This window comes from Nicotiana tabacum, chromosome 8 (genome assembly GCF_000715075.1).
Source record: "Nicotiana tabacum cultivar K326 chromosome 8, ASM71507v2, whole genome shotgun sequence".
NCBI lineage: Eukaryota > Viridiplantae > Streptophyta > Magnoliopsida > Solanales > Solanaceae > Nicotiana > Nicotiana tabacum.
The window spans coordinates 192969580-192985057 of NC_134087.1; positions in this window are offsets into that span (position 1 = coordinate 192969580).

Sequence of the window (15478 nt, forward strand, 5' to 3'; positions counted from 1 at the left end):
AAGAATCTAGGGGAGTGAGAGATTTTATTTCTCTTAATATGTATTGAATAAACCGTTTTGGCTCCATATTTTTTAGAATAAGGAAAGCAACTGCGAGGTCTTTTAGAAAGTTGTTGCAAGACTTTTTTGGAGTTGCTTGTAAGTTGACTACATGGGCTACTTGCAAGCTGCTGCAAGACTTTTTTGGAGTTGTGTGCAAGCTACTTGCATGAGCTACTTGCAATATGCCTACATGAACCACTTGGAATTAGTAAATTAATTGCAAGCTACTTCAGGATGTTGTAGGATTAAAATAGACATCCACAATATAAGGTATTCATAATACTCCCCCTTGGATGTCCGTGTGCCTCGTTAAAGTTTACTTGGAAAAACCTTGTGGGAAAAAAATTCTAGTAGAGGAAAAAAGTACACATATCTAGTAATACGCATTATTAGCCGCCTCATTAAGAACCATACCAGGAAAATTCAGTGGGATAAAATTTTGGTTAAGAGAAAAAAAAAAGAGTACAAGACATATTTTATTCCTTCTAATTAAAGCATTACCAAAATCCTCGTATATGATACAACATATCTTGTATACCAACTTATCTAATATTGAGGGTTGGTCGTGCCTTTATGATCAGATTTGCCAAACTATCTTTTGTACAAACGAGTTGAACATCTATATTATATTTTTCTTTTTAAAATGAGGATCTTATTAATTTTTGATATTGCACAATTGGATTTTACAAAAACTTGTACCATTTATAGCCAACTATGCACATCTAGTTAGAATTATTCCAACTATTTACATTTTCTCAGAATAACCACATAGCATTTTCTCCATTCAACTTCTTCAAAAAATAAACATAGCAACTATATACAGTAAAAAGACATGGCAGTATGTCACTCAATGTAACGACCCGGCAGGCAATTTTGAGCAATTGCACTTCACTCGGTAGTTTGGGGGCATGAGTAGATCCGTGTGATGTATTATGACTTATGTGGACCGTCGGTTTTGGTTTTCAGGTTACTCGGAATTGATTTAGAAGAATAAATTTCATGATTGAAGCTTTAAAGCTGGAAGAGTTGACCAAGTTTGAATTTTGTGAATTTAACCCCGGAATGGAGTTTCGATGGTTCCTTTACATCCGGATGGTGATTTTGAACCTAGCCATATGCTCGAATTTTGCATTTGGATATTTCTAGAAGGATTCGGCACTAATTGGCGAAAGTTGGAAATTTGAAGGTTTGGAAAGTTCATAAGTTTGACCGAGAGTTGACTTTGATGATATTGGGTTCAAATTGTGGTTCTGGGAATAATAGCTTCGTTATGTCATCTGAGGCTTCTATGCAAAATTTGAGTTTATTTCGGTTTGATTTGATATGTTTAGGCGAGAGTTTTGGAAGTTAAAAGTTCAAGTTCATTTATGTTTGATTTGCGGTGTGATTCATCGTTTCGAAGATGTTATGCATTATTTGGGGCCTTGAATAAGTTTGTACTGTGTTATGGGACATGTTGGTATATTTGGACGGGGTCCCGATGGCTCGTATAAGTTTCGGACAAGGTCTAGATTAGTTGTCGCATGTTGCAATTAGCTGAGCTAGGCTGCTGGTTCTGGCGTGACTGCACCGATGGAGCCATGGGCTCAGGAGCGGAGCCGCAAAAGCGGCAATGGCATCGCAAAAATAGAGACTGTGCTAGGGGAACGAGACTATAAATGCGGAGTTTTCTTCGCATCTGCGAAGGCGCAAATGCAGTGCATGAGGGCGTAGAAGCGAGAGGCATTGCATGTGCGTGAAGTTTGTTCGCACTTGCATTTGCACATAAGCGGAGATTTTTTGTAGGTGTGATGGGTTGGTTTGCAGTGCTATTCCGTAGGAGCGAGATCTTTTTATGCACGAGCGAGTCCGCAGAAGCAGAAATTTGTTCGCAAATGCGATAACCGCTGGGCAGAACCTATAATTCAAGGTTTTTGGTTTCTTTCTTCATTTCCGGATTTTGGAGCTCGGTTTGGGCGACCTTTGAGAGGAATTTCACCACACGAATTGGGGAAAGTATTCTTAACTTGGTTTTGATTATATTTCATGAATCTATTCTTGTTTTTGGCTTTTGGCAGATGAATTCAAAAGAGAAATTGGGGGGTTTTGTCTAAAGTTTCATAAAGTGAATTTTTGAGTTTTGAACATCGATTCGGAGTTGGATTTGAGTGAAACTAGTATGGTTGGACTCGTAATTGAATGGGTCCTCGGATTTTGTGAGTTTCATCAGGTTCCGAGGTCCGGGCTTGAATTTGACTTTTTGGTTGACTTCGAAATTTTGATTAAAGAGTCGACCTTTATCATTTAAAATTATTTCCTTAGGTATTATTTGATGTATTTGAGTTGCTTTTGGCTAGTTTTGAGTCGTTCGAAGATTTATGCGCGCGAAATGGAATTTCTAGAGTATTGGTTGGCTTGCTCGGTATTGAATTCGGCTTGTTTGAGGTAAGAATCCTATCTAAACTTAGTTGAGACACTAGTTGCCTGAATTATTGTGATAGCCAAGCGTTATGGGTGCGCATATGTGTGGGGTTTGAGCCTACGGGCGAGCACCGGGGTATTTATCCATGCTCGGGGCAGTGCTTAGGCTATTATACACCTAGAGTTGACTGTTAAGCGTTAAGCTATGATGTATTTCATATTTGTATCATTGTTGTGAACTATTTGATCCATGTTTGAGGTTACGAAGCGGCTAGATCGTTGAATAGAACTTGGTAATTGCTAGTTCTATGACAAATTGCCGATTTGAGTTACGATAGTTGCACATGCCTACACTTTAGCATGTAATATACCAGTCTAGAAGCGTGAAATCTGATATTCTAACCATCATATACATATGTTCTTGTATACTTGCTTTCGTGCGATATGATTTGGACCGTTGTGCTTGTGACCACGTTGGGCGGATTGATACTATAGCACGTGAGTTGTTTGTGCAACACGTGAGTTGTCCGTGCGAATTCAAACATTGATACTATAGCACATGAGTTGTCTTTGCAACATGTGAGTTGTCCGTGCCGATCCTGACACTGATACTATAGCACGTGAGTTGTGTGAGTTATCCGTGCAATACGTGAGTTGTCAGTGCAAATCCAAATATTGTAGCACGTGAATTGTCTATGTAGCACGTGAGTTATCCGTTCAGATTCAGATATTGGTACTATAGCACGCGAGTTGTCCGTGCAGTTGATATTGATGTGAGATCTAGGAGAGTTGGTTACATTTCATGATTTTATACTTATTTATATCATTAAATTAGTGAACTCAATGGAAAAAAATGAGAAATATTGTAAAACCTTTCAAAATGTAAAATAAGAATTGGAGGAGCAATTCGATATCGAAAATCTTTCTTCTTTACTTGAAAATCCCTTAACCGATTACCTGATTTACTTGCATATCTCCCTTATATGCTGGATTGTTGACTGAGAAGAACACTTTAAGACCAAGAATTGTGAGCATCAAAATGGTTTTACTTGAGATTGTTCCCGATTTGATCATATACATGTTCTATAGTTGTTGGAAATATTGAACTGCACAGGTGTTAGTGAGTATCATCTATAGTTCTTATTTCTTTTATCTCGCTGAGGTTAGTTAGGATTCTTATTGAGTACATATAGTCGATTGTACTCATACTATACTTCTGCACCTTGCGTGCAGATACTTGTGTTGATATTGTACGGTGAAGGCTGATATTGAAGATATACCTGCATTCCAGTTATGGCTATCACTTGTTCTTGGTAGCATTAGATTCAGATTCTGTTCATTTGATTTCAAACAGATTTTATAATTATTTTAATTCAGTTTTGTAAAAATATAAGTCTTAGTGGCTCATGACTTGTACTATTAGTCCTTGGGAATTCTTTGTATAAAAGTTCAATTTTATTATCATTATTGCCCTCAGTAAATCTCTTTTGAATTGGATTATTGTTAAATTGGCTTACCTAGCGGGTGAGATTAGGTGTCATCACGACTAATTGGATTTTGGATAGTGACAAGTTGGTATCGGAGCTCTAGGTTCATAGGTTCTATGAGTTATGAGCAAGTGTCTAGTAGAGTCTTGTGGATCGGTGTGACAACGTCCATACCTATCTTCAAGAAGCTACAGGGTATTCAGAATAAATTTTCCATCTTTCTTTTCTTATCGTGCAACATTGATTCAGCTTTAAACGTAACTCCTTGAACTCCTTCCACGTGTCGGTATGTGAATGTGAGCGCTCAGTATCAGTTGTACATTGACGGCTTGTGTAATTCCATAGATGAGGTGCGAGTTGTATTTTCTGTATTTTGGTGATGGGGCAATTTAAAAGACTTAAGGCTAGTCTTGGACCGCAACTTAGACTTGGTAGTTTCAAGTTGTGTGAGCATGTGCTTTTGGATTTCTATATCCAGTAGTATCCCTATGAGTGGAATTTATGGCATGATGAATGGTTTGGTAGCTATAAGACGAGTATGATATGACTGTAGAATGTGTTCAGATGGATTAAATGTGATGAGAAGAGTGTGCTTGAGATGTAAAAAGGACTATTGGGTGCTTGATTTCTGTCTTGATGTGACGTATAGTCTCGAGTTATGAGTGTGTTACAAGATTTTTCATGTCGTTTAGTTATGGAACGAAGTAGATTTTCATGTCTTGTTGTGAGTTCGGACTCAGGAAGATTAAGTGATGGCATAGTAGTTGTGGTTGTGAAGGGTTATAAAGAGATGTCAGTTTGAAACTAAGCAGGTGGGTTATCACCCGCATGGTAATCTACGGATGTGTGACCCTTATGATATTATGTGGAAGATTTCTTTCTTATCAATAGTTTATGCTTGTGCGATTTGAGTTTGGATCGGTTGTAATAGTTGACCTGACCGTCAGGAGGATGAATGCGAGCTTAGCAAGTGATTTGAAGTATTATATGGTTTATATTACATGAGTTTATGCAGGATTGAGTTGAATCTCACCGCGATATTATGGCAGTAATAGAGTATGGGCATTGTGAGTTATCAAGTGTTTTGATCAATGACTTTGAGCCAAGTGGGGGAGTTTGCTATCGACGAGTTGATTACACAGTTATGTGTTGTATTGGTTTCGGTTTGAGGTATACTTGTGAATCAGTTATGACCTGCAGAGGTTGAGATCGAGAATGACTCGAGTAAGCAATTTTCTGGATGCGGGTTGTATTACACTTTATGGGTACATGGAAATCATGGAATGATTTGATTTGTTATTCATGACGGATGTAGTGCGCATGGAGTAGGGATTTACTTGGTGTCGTTAAGGCGGGGTTACTTCTTTGGGTGTTTTCATGCTAATAGGGCACAATTCGTTCGACCCGTTTGAGGTGGTGCAATTGAGATTTGAGCAGAGTGGATAACTCTCGAGAAGGCTCTAATGGATTCAAGATTTATGTGTAGCAATTGAGAATTCTTCGGATTTGATTTTTAATAAAATAATCCCGTTTCGATTGTCTCGAGACTCGCAGTATTTCTATATCATTATGGATTCTACATGTCAGTATCAGGAAGGTAAAGTTAACGGCTTTAGATTCATGGAAGGTCTATTCAGAGTAGGTGTCTCGATTGTGGTACTTTTGGGGTGCTTAAGAAGGAATACACCGACTTATGGGCCTTAGGGCAGTATGGTTTTATGCTAGGGTCTTGTGTGGTGAGTTTTGGTTGAGGATCGTGGTATTATGGCGAGAAGAAGTATCAACTTGAAGGCAATTCAGAAGAAACTCAGAGAAGTAGGACAACTTGATAGTAGGTTGGATCAACACAATAATGGATATGATCGGTTCTTTGGGTATTTATGATGTGGTGAGTCTCTACAGGTGTTTTGTGGCAATGCTCTTAGATTTTTGGTGACCTGTGTGGCTTGGTTGAGTTAGAGAGATTTAGTTATGATAGTTTGGTTATGTGCAAATGGGTTTCAAAGAGTTTTTGATGGTTTCTATCATGATTTGAGATGGATATTTCCTACCGGCCTGAGGAACATGTTGTGTATTGTAATTTTCTCCTGGATGATATCAAATGGAGGGTTTCCGACGGACCGGGTATGTATTCTTCTTGTGATAGCTTATATGAGTCCACCAAACTATAGAGCACCTAATCTTTTATGAGTTTCTACTGAGAATACTTATAAAGCAGTAAGTAAAAGAGAAAAGGAATTTTTACGTGGAAAAATCCCACACAAGGGGACAAAAACCACGACCTACATTTTTAAGCTTTCAACTTCACTAACTTGTAATCTCACTATTATAATACACTTTGTAATAACTCTATTACAAAGATTTCAACTTAACTAACTTGTGATACTCTTACCACAAGCCACTTTGTGACTCTCTAGCTACAAAGGCTTTAAACTTATGACTAAACATAGTCACAACATAAACTCAGAAAGTTTACGAATTTTGGGTTTCCTAAAACATAGCTTCTAAGAAAGCAAGATAGAAGTTACAATGAAGAACAAATAATAAGATTACAACTCAACTACGGATACACATAGACTCATTGTAAAACTGATCCTTTAGTGAAGTTGCCTTCTTGTTCTTGACACACCAGTGACTTCAATGCCGGATGAACACCTTAATGCTTGAGAGATTATCACTGAATGTACAAGTGAATATGTTGTTCCTTGTACCAGGTTGTTATACTACAAAAAACATCACAATGGTGATGTCAATTCTTGCTACACACTTCTTCTCAATGAGAAGTGACTGATGCACTGTCGCGTGTACAATTGTGGATAGTCATTTTCTGCAGTTGTGTTCCAGTTGTATAGTTGACTTGTACTTCTGTCAGAGAACCCTAAGGGACCAGGTCCCTGTTGTGTTCTTCCTTGTGGTTGTTCACTCATTTGCTGGAGATCAAACTGGACATTGTTCATTTGAAATGTATACCAGGTGGGTCAGATTCTCTATCTGGTTCTTGACAATAAGTTTGTTAGATCATCAAAACATAAGAAGCATAAGGCAAAGAGATTGAAAATCCATCGATTTCCCCCTTTTTGATGATGGCAAACTTAGGCATTGATACTATTTGTTTAGAGCAGAAATAACTAGATAAGGTACCCGAAACTACACAAGTTCCCCCTGACTTTTTGCTTTTGATTCCCCCTTAATCAGATCCCCTATATTTGCATCAAGTTTCTACACAAGTTCCCCCTGACTATTTGCATCAAGTTTCTACACAAGTTCCCCCTAACCATTTCCCCCTTTTGGTATCATTAAAAAGATACACAAGCAGGCAATCAGCATAAAGAAGTCTAACATAGCCAACTCATACCACATATGTGCACACAATATGACAGAAAAGAGAAGACAGAGGAAAACAACTTTGTACAGCCACAAAGAGAGCTGTTGCATTTATATTAACAATGAACTGAGCAAAACAGGAGCAGTAATGGTGAAATACAACATGCCAGCAGAAAAAGAAACAAAAAGAAAACAACAAACACAAAACATTAGAGCAAAAGATAGCTGGTCACTGAGAGGATCCTAGGGGGCACTAGGAGAGGGAGGCTTGGAAGAGGAGGCAGCAATGGTTTTGAGAACCAGGTCCAGTCGGGCATTTGCAGACAGTTGTTCTTCAAGCAGTTTTGTGTGAAGCTTATAATTTTCCTTTGTCAGGCGGGCAACTTCTGCATTAACGGAATCAGATCCTTTAACTGCTTGACTAAGCTGAGTTTCCAATATGGCATTTTGAGACCTCAACCTTCTGATCTCTTCAGAAGCTGCATTTTGAGCATTAATCAGCTGAGAAATGGTTGATATGCTTCCACTAACTCTTTCTACGCACTCACATTCTTCTAGAGTGGTTTTAGAGAAGGTTTGCTTGCGTGTGCCCACTCTGGGATTACTCAAGGGGACCTTGTAAAATCTGAACACTTGAGTGAGGAGAAAGCCATATGGTAGCCCATGATTCCTATCTTTAAAGTTTGCCACCTTTTGCATATGATCTATTATGATTGCTAGCAGGTTGATTGGGACAAACTCATCAAGTGCCTCTATTTTTGCATAAAGCGTAACCTTCTGATCTCTTCAGAAGCTGCATTTTGAGCATTGATCAGCTGAGAAATGGTTGATATGCTTCCACTAACTCTTTCTACGCACTCACATTCTTCTAGAGTGGTTTTAGAGAAGGTTTACTTGCGTGTGCCCACTCTAGGATTACTCAAGGGGACCTTGTAAAATCTGAACACTTGAGTGAGGAGAAAGCCATATGGTAGCCCATGATTCTCACCTTTAAAGTTTGCCACCTTTTGCATATGATCTATTATGATTGCTGGCAGGTTGATTGGGACAAATTCATCAAGCGCCTCCATTAAGACCATATCCGATTTTATAGCAACAGACCGCCTCTCAGAACGAGGTAAGAGCACCCTATTGACCAGTTCAAAAAGAAGTTGATACTCAGGAAGTAATACCTTCTTATGCACCTGTTCCCCCTGCTGAATAACTTGCTCTTTCATGATAGGTCTCCTAAAGTTGACACTACAGACACTTTTGACTGAGAACATTCCTTCACATGGAATTTTGAGAACCTTTCCCAATGCTGAAGCATCGAGTACAATGTCTACTCCATTTACTAGAGCACAAATCTGATCCCCCTCAACAGTGAAGAGAGATGCATAGAAATTTTGTACCACATCTTCGTACACCAGAGGCATGCTCCCTTGAAACAAGTGCTCCCATTTCTGAAATTCCACTATCTCCAGAATTTGTCTCATACCGGCCATATCTGAAATTGGTGGGTCAAATATACGACCCCACAAGACTTTCTGAGTTCTTAATCTCTCCTGCCAAAGACCACTATCACTGGGCATGGTCCTCAGAGAACCAGGTTCCCTTACAATTTCCCCTGTTCATTTTTTAGAACCTTCAACAGACCTTTCTTTCCAACTTACTAGCCCCACAGTATCATCTTTAGACATGGATTGCTCAACTAGACTCTTCTTAGACTTGTTGTTGCCCTTCACGGATGCACCATTTTGTTTCTTAATAGCTTCATCGGAAGCTTCATCCACAGACTTTTGAGCTTTTATAGATTGTTTCACTAAGTTCCTAGGTTCCTTTAGAGCCTTTTGTCAACCCCACCTACTGGAACGCTCTTGTCAGTAACAAATTCCCTTGATTCATCAACCTCTTTTTCCTTGTCTTGACACTCCTCCTACTTTTTGCAATGTAGACTCAAAGACCTCTTTCTGCTGCGACCTGATAGTGGGTGACTTGGAGGAGGATTCTAAGATCTTAGGATGATCAGGAGGTGCATGAGTAGGTTTTCCTGGAAGAGAATTAGGTTCTTCAGCAGGTTTTTTGGGAACGTCTCATGAGCCAAAGACTCGAGGAGTACTATGGTTCTTACATCGCGTAGGATTGAGTTTCTTCCCTTGATACTCAGACAGGAGATATGTTCCTTCATTCATCAGACTCTCAGCAGCGATGGCCATGATGTTATGCGCTGCTTCCTTTTCTAGTGACTCTGTGAGAGTCACTAAGTCCAAAATAGAGGAGTTCAGATATTGATCAGGATCATCCTCAGAGACCTCTGACACTTGAGAGGTAAAACCTCCTGAGTGTTCTTTTATAAGATCAGAGGAATGACAAGACATAGGGTTTTCAATACATAGAAGGGAAATATGGTTTGTCAGAAAAAGAAAAACTATAAGAAAAGAGGAGGAACCAGGTGTGGATACAGTAGTGTTGGAAGGAGTGCAATAGTGAATTTTTGGGGATGATTTTAAGGATGATAAGGAAGTGGGAGTGGTGTTAATGGTGAGAGAAGGAAGCGATCGTTCGATTGCCATTATAGGATTATTTGGTAGGTAAGTAGAGTGAGAGAAAGAGATAAAGAGAGATCACAGATATACAGAAGAGATGAAGGTTCATAACTTGTTATGAAGGAGAAAGAGATTTTTATTGGAAGAAGGGCTAATGATGAGAAGAGAGAGAAATGGGTTCTGAATAGTTCTAAAAACGACGGTAGGTTTGTGGGAAAACATTATCGTGTAGAGGGGATGAAGGGATTTGAAAGACAAGACATGACATGCAAACTTTGAAAAGTCGGATGATGTGGCAGTTGAGTTAATTTTGTTAACCTTTTGAGAAGACATACAGAACAAGCACATTACTACTAACCTGTGGTACAGGAACCTGATGCCCGAACAATTTTTTTTGAAAAAAAAATAAAAAAATTTGCAGCTCTTCTTTCGCAGTTCATAACTATACCTTTAGCTTCTATGATCGTCATGCGTGTTTACCTGCAACAGTATCGATGTGAGTAAGGCTTGGCCAGAAAACACTTTAGCTAATTTTACCTAAAGTGTTTTACATAGACAACTGATGGAGAGTCAGGTTCTCCATAAGATTTTAAAAACCCTAGTTTCACATTGTTTCTTCCAAAATGTTCCCTACTCAAGGCTTTGGTGAAGATATCTAGAATTTTCTCTTCTGTGCTGCAAGACTTTCCACAGATCAACTCTTTCTCCACATTGACCCTCAGAAGATAATGCTAGACCTCAATGTTCTTGGTCCTCTTGTTTTGGACTGGATAGAGAAGTTATACCATCAGAAAATACCCCAAAATCTTCCTGCTTAATTCATAGGGTTTGAGCACAAAAGGATGTTGCCGCTGCATATTCTACTTCAGTTGTTGACAAATCCATTGAGTTTTGCTTCCTTGTGCCCCAAGAGATGAGACATGATCATGGCAAGTGAACCATTCTAGAAGTGTTTTTCCTATCCACAAGATAACCTGCATAGTTAACATCAGCATACCCAATAAGGTTAAAACTGTCACCTGAGGGGTAATACAGGACCAGCTCATGTATTCTCTTAAGGTATCTCAAACTTCTTTTGGCAGCCTTCAAGTAGGATTCCTTGGGATTTAATTTTGGATTCTATTCTCGAGTGGAAATTCAAAAGGGACTAGGGATTTTTTTTTAAATTTTTTATTCTTGTCTAAATCCAGAATGAGGGGGAGTGATTATGTTATCAGGTAAATGAGAGCTTTTGTGTTTCCAGTTTGGGACTGAGGTTTGATTGGTTAAGGAACTTGGTAGGTTAATTGGATTTCCCTGCACTCCTTGTTATGTTACTTGTGGAGTGCCTTGCACTGCATCTCCACTCTTTCTTCAACTTCAGTGGTAGTAATTGAAGTACCAGGTTCCTTGTGAGAAGTGGAAGAGGATGTTGCATTGTCTTTTACCTGTCTCCTTTATCTTACTCATCATACCAGCCTTCCCATTTGAAACCTCAGATATTTCCCAGGGACCAGAGATGGTTCATTATATTGATCGTCATTGTTTCCTCCTTTGTTAAAGGAAGGTGTCTCGTTGAATAGCACATGAACACTTCCTTCCACCTAGTGTGCCCTTTTGTTGTAGACTTATGGCCTTTGCTTTGTGGGGAGTATCCCAGAAGGATTCCTTCATCGCCGTTTGCATTAAACTTTCCAAGATGGTCCTTCCCGTTGTTGATAACATGACATTTTCATTCAAAAGGTTCTCAGATGAGTTGTCTTTGGTTTTATTCCATTTGGCAGCTCATAGTGGGTTTTGTTTAGGAGGAACCTGATCATACACTTGTTCACCAAGTAGCAAGCATTGTTTATTGCTTTTGCCCAGAAATTTTGGCAATTCCACTGTCGATGAGCATTGTCCATGCCATGTCTTCCAGAGTTATGTTCTTTCTTTCAGCAACACCATTTTGTTGTGGAGTCCTTGGTGCTGAGAAGTTGTGTGTAATTCCATTTTTGTTACAAGTTCATCAAATTTGGCGTCGTCAAATTCTGTCCCGTGGTCATATCTGATGTATACTACCTTAAATTTTATCTTCACTTGGATCTTCTTGACAAAGACCATAAATACCTCGAAAGTCTAATCCTTTGTTCTAAGAACCAGTGTCCAGGTGAATATTGAATTTGGCAGACCACGAACCAGGTTCTTCTGAATTAATTTATTCAGAAGTGAGAAGCTTGCATGCCCAATCTTCCATGCCAAAGTTCTGCATCATCATCAACTGACTTCAAGCATCTCATATCACCAGCTTGTAGAGATTCAAAGTCATCAACGTAGATGTTCTTATTTATTATGGCCACTAAGACCATTTTGCCAGTTACCAGATTGGTAACTGTGCACACTTTTGATAAGAAGTCTACTTTGTTCCCTTTATCACAGATTTGAGAAACACTTAGGAGACTGTACTTCAGGTCATCCACATAATACACATTCTCAATTGAGTGTCAAAAAAATTTTCCACCCCCTTTTTTTAAAAAGGATACATTCCCTTCCTGTAGGGATTTTAGTGAGAAGAAATCCATGGTGCTTCCAGTCACGTGCTTTGAGCATCCACTGTCCATGGTCCATTATAGTCTGTTTCCTCTCACTATTCCCTGCACATGCAAATTATAGGTTAGATTTAGGAACCCAAACTAGTTTGGGTCCCTTGTTATGTTAAAAGGGATGTATAAGGGCTTTTCTAGTCCATGCAGGCAACATTCGTTTCTTGCGAGCGGTACCTGGTCCCTTGTTAGTAGTCACTTTTTAGTAAACACTTTGTTTTTCTGAACAGATCGAATCTTGTCCTGGCAATTTTCTTTAAAGTGTCCATTGTTCCCATAGTGGGTACACAACTAGTTATCAGGAACAATGACGTACTTGCTGTGAGGGTTGTAAGGAGTTTTCTCCCTTTGGAACCGGATTCCCTGCCTGTTTCCACTATTGTTGAAATACATGGCAGTGACGGTATCTGAGGACCAGGTCCACTTTAGAGTTTTCTCAAGATCAATTTTTACTTTCTCCAATTCAGCTTAAAGTTGCCGATTTTCTCAAGTTCACCACATAGACTAGTTTTCACATTAGTTAATTCCTTTTCAAGCTTGATGTGTGTCACACTGGCTACTTCCTTTCCTTTCCCAAGACTCACAGTCCTATGTTCTCTATTGAGTCCCTCAATGGTTTCTTCTAGGTCAGTGATTATCACTAGAAAAATCATTCCTCTCATTTTCTACACTAGTTATTTTTTTATTCATAACTTCCTTTTCTTTTTCAAGATTAGCTATGGTCTCATTTAGGTCGATTATACAGACCACCAAATCATCTCTAGATTATTTAGCTTCTCATAGTTCTATGGTCAGGATCTCCTTATCATTATCAAAGCTATAATAAGCATCAATTAGTACATTTGCTAATGACCTTAACTTCTTAGAAGAGTAGGATTTTAGATTTCTCTGAACATTCCTGAAATTTACCTTATCATCTTCATCTTCTTCTTCATCATCAGACTGAGCCATCAACGGAAACAGTGAGTCATACTTCGTTGCTTCAGTTTCCACTGCTATCATGGAGTTGTTTATGCATTTGGTTCCCTTTCTGATTCACTAGAGGAGTCTTCCCAAGCAGCAAGAGCCTGCTTCACAATATTGTCAGCTATACTTTTTCGACTGAATCGTTTGTCTGGAACCAAGTTCCTTTTTGCTGCTTTGTCAGGGTTTTGTTTGTATTGCTCCTATTTTACAAGTGGACAGTCTTTGATGAAATGCCCTGGCTTTCCGCACCTGTGACAGAGATCATTGTTCCTTGCCTTACTTGACTGCCCCTCTTTGGTATACCACAATTCCTTCGAACCATCTTTTGAAATCTTTTAGTAAGATAGGCCAGATCACTATCTTCTTCATTTGAGTCACTGCTTTCAGCCTTGAGTACCAGGTTCTTTTCCTTCTTTGGCTCTCTCTTTTCATTGTCTTTCTTTCTTTTCATCTTGTATGTCTTCAGATTACTAATCAGCTTATCCATGGTTAGAGTTTGTAGATCTTTAGCTTCAGTGATGGCATTTACCTTACTTTCCCAAGAACTAGGTATAACACTGAGGATTTTCCTTACAAGCTTGTTTCTGGGAATAACATCTCCAAGTGAATGAAGCTTATTTATGATGGATGTAAATCTGGTGTGCATATCCTGTATAGACTCATCATCCTTCATCCTGAAGAGCTCATACTCTGTGGTGAGCATGTCAATCTTGGACTGTTTAACCTGAGTAGTTTCTTCGTGTGTGGTTTGCAACGCTTCCCATATTTCTTTGGTAGTATCACAAGCTGAGACTCTGTTGTACTCATTGGGTCCTATACCACATACCAAGATTTTCTTGGCGCGATAGTTCTTTTCTACGACTTTTCTGTCAATATTACTGTACTCCTTTCTGTCTTTCGGCACCATTGGTCCTGTTTCTTCAAGCTTCTTCATAGGAACATGCGGACCATCACAGATGATGTCCCACAGTTCTGAATCTTCATCCATTATAAAATCGTGCATGCGAGTCTTCCACCAGTCGTAGTACTGACCATTGAATCTAGGAGGTCTGTAGGTTGATTGTCCTTCCTCAAAGTTGGGTGGAGCAGCCATTGAGATCCTTTTTAGGTGTTAACCTTTTAGAAAGAACCCGCTCTCATACCAATTGATAGCTTATATAAGTCCACCAAACTATAGAGCACCTGATCCTTTATAAGTTTCTACTGAGAATACTTATGAAGCAGCAAGTAAAAGAGACAAGGAATTTTTACGTGGAAAAATCCCATACAAGGGGACAAAAACCACGACCTACACTTGTAGGCTTTCAACTTCACTAACTTGTAATCTCACTATTACAGTCCACTTTGTAATAACTCTATTACAAAGACTTCAACTTAACTAACTTGTGATACTCTTACCATGAGCCACTTTGTGACTCTCTAGTTACAAAGGCTTTAAACTTATGACTAAATCTAGTCACAACATAAACTCAGAAAGTTTACAGATTTTGGGTTTCCTAAAACATAGCTTCTAAGAAAGCAAGATAGAAGTTACATTGAAGAACAAATAACAAGATTACAACTCTACTACGGATACATATAGACTCATTGTGAAACTGATCCTTTAGTGGAGTTGTCTTCTTATTCTTGACACTAGTGAATTCAATACCGGATGAACACCTTAATGTTTGAGAGAATATCACTGAATGTACAAGTGAATATGTTGTGCCTTGTACCAGGTTATTATACTACAAAAGACATCACAATGGTGATGTCAATTCTTGGTACACGCTTCTTCCCAATGAGAAGTGACTGCTGCACTTTCTACTGTACTATCACATGTACAGTTGCAGACAGTCACTTTTTGCAGTTGCGTTCCAGCTGTATAGTTGACTTGTACTTTTGTCAGAGAACCCTAAAGGACCAGGTCCCTATTGTGTTCTTCCTTGTGGTTGTTCACTCATTTGCTGGAGATCAAATTGGACATTGTTCATTTGAAATGTATACCAGGTGGGTCAGGTTCTCTATATGGTTCTTGACAATAAGTTTGTTAGATCATCAAAACATAAGAAACATAAGGCAAATACATTGAAAACCCATCAGCTTGTGACTCAGAGTTGATTATGAGATTCTCGTACTTTTCATATGATGGCATGATAGATGAGGTGTGGTTTAAGATGGGGCTTTGAATGTG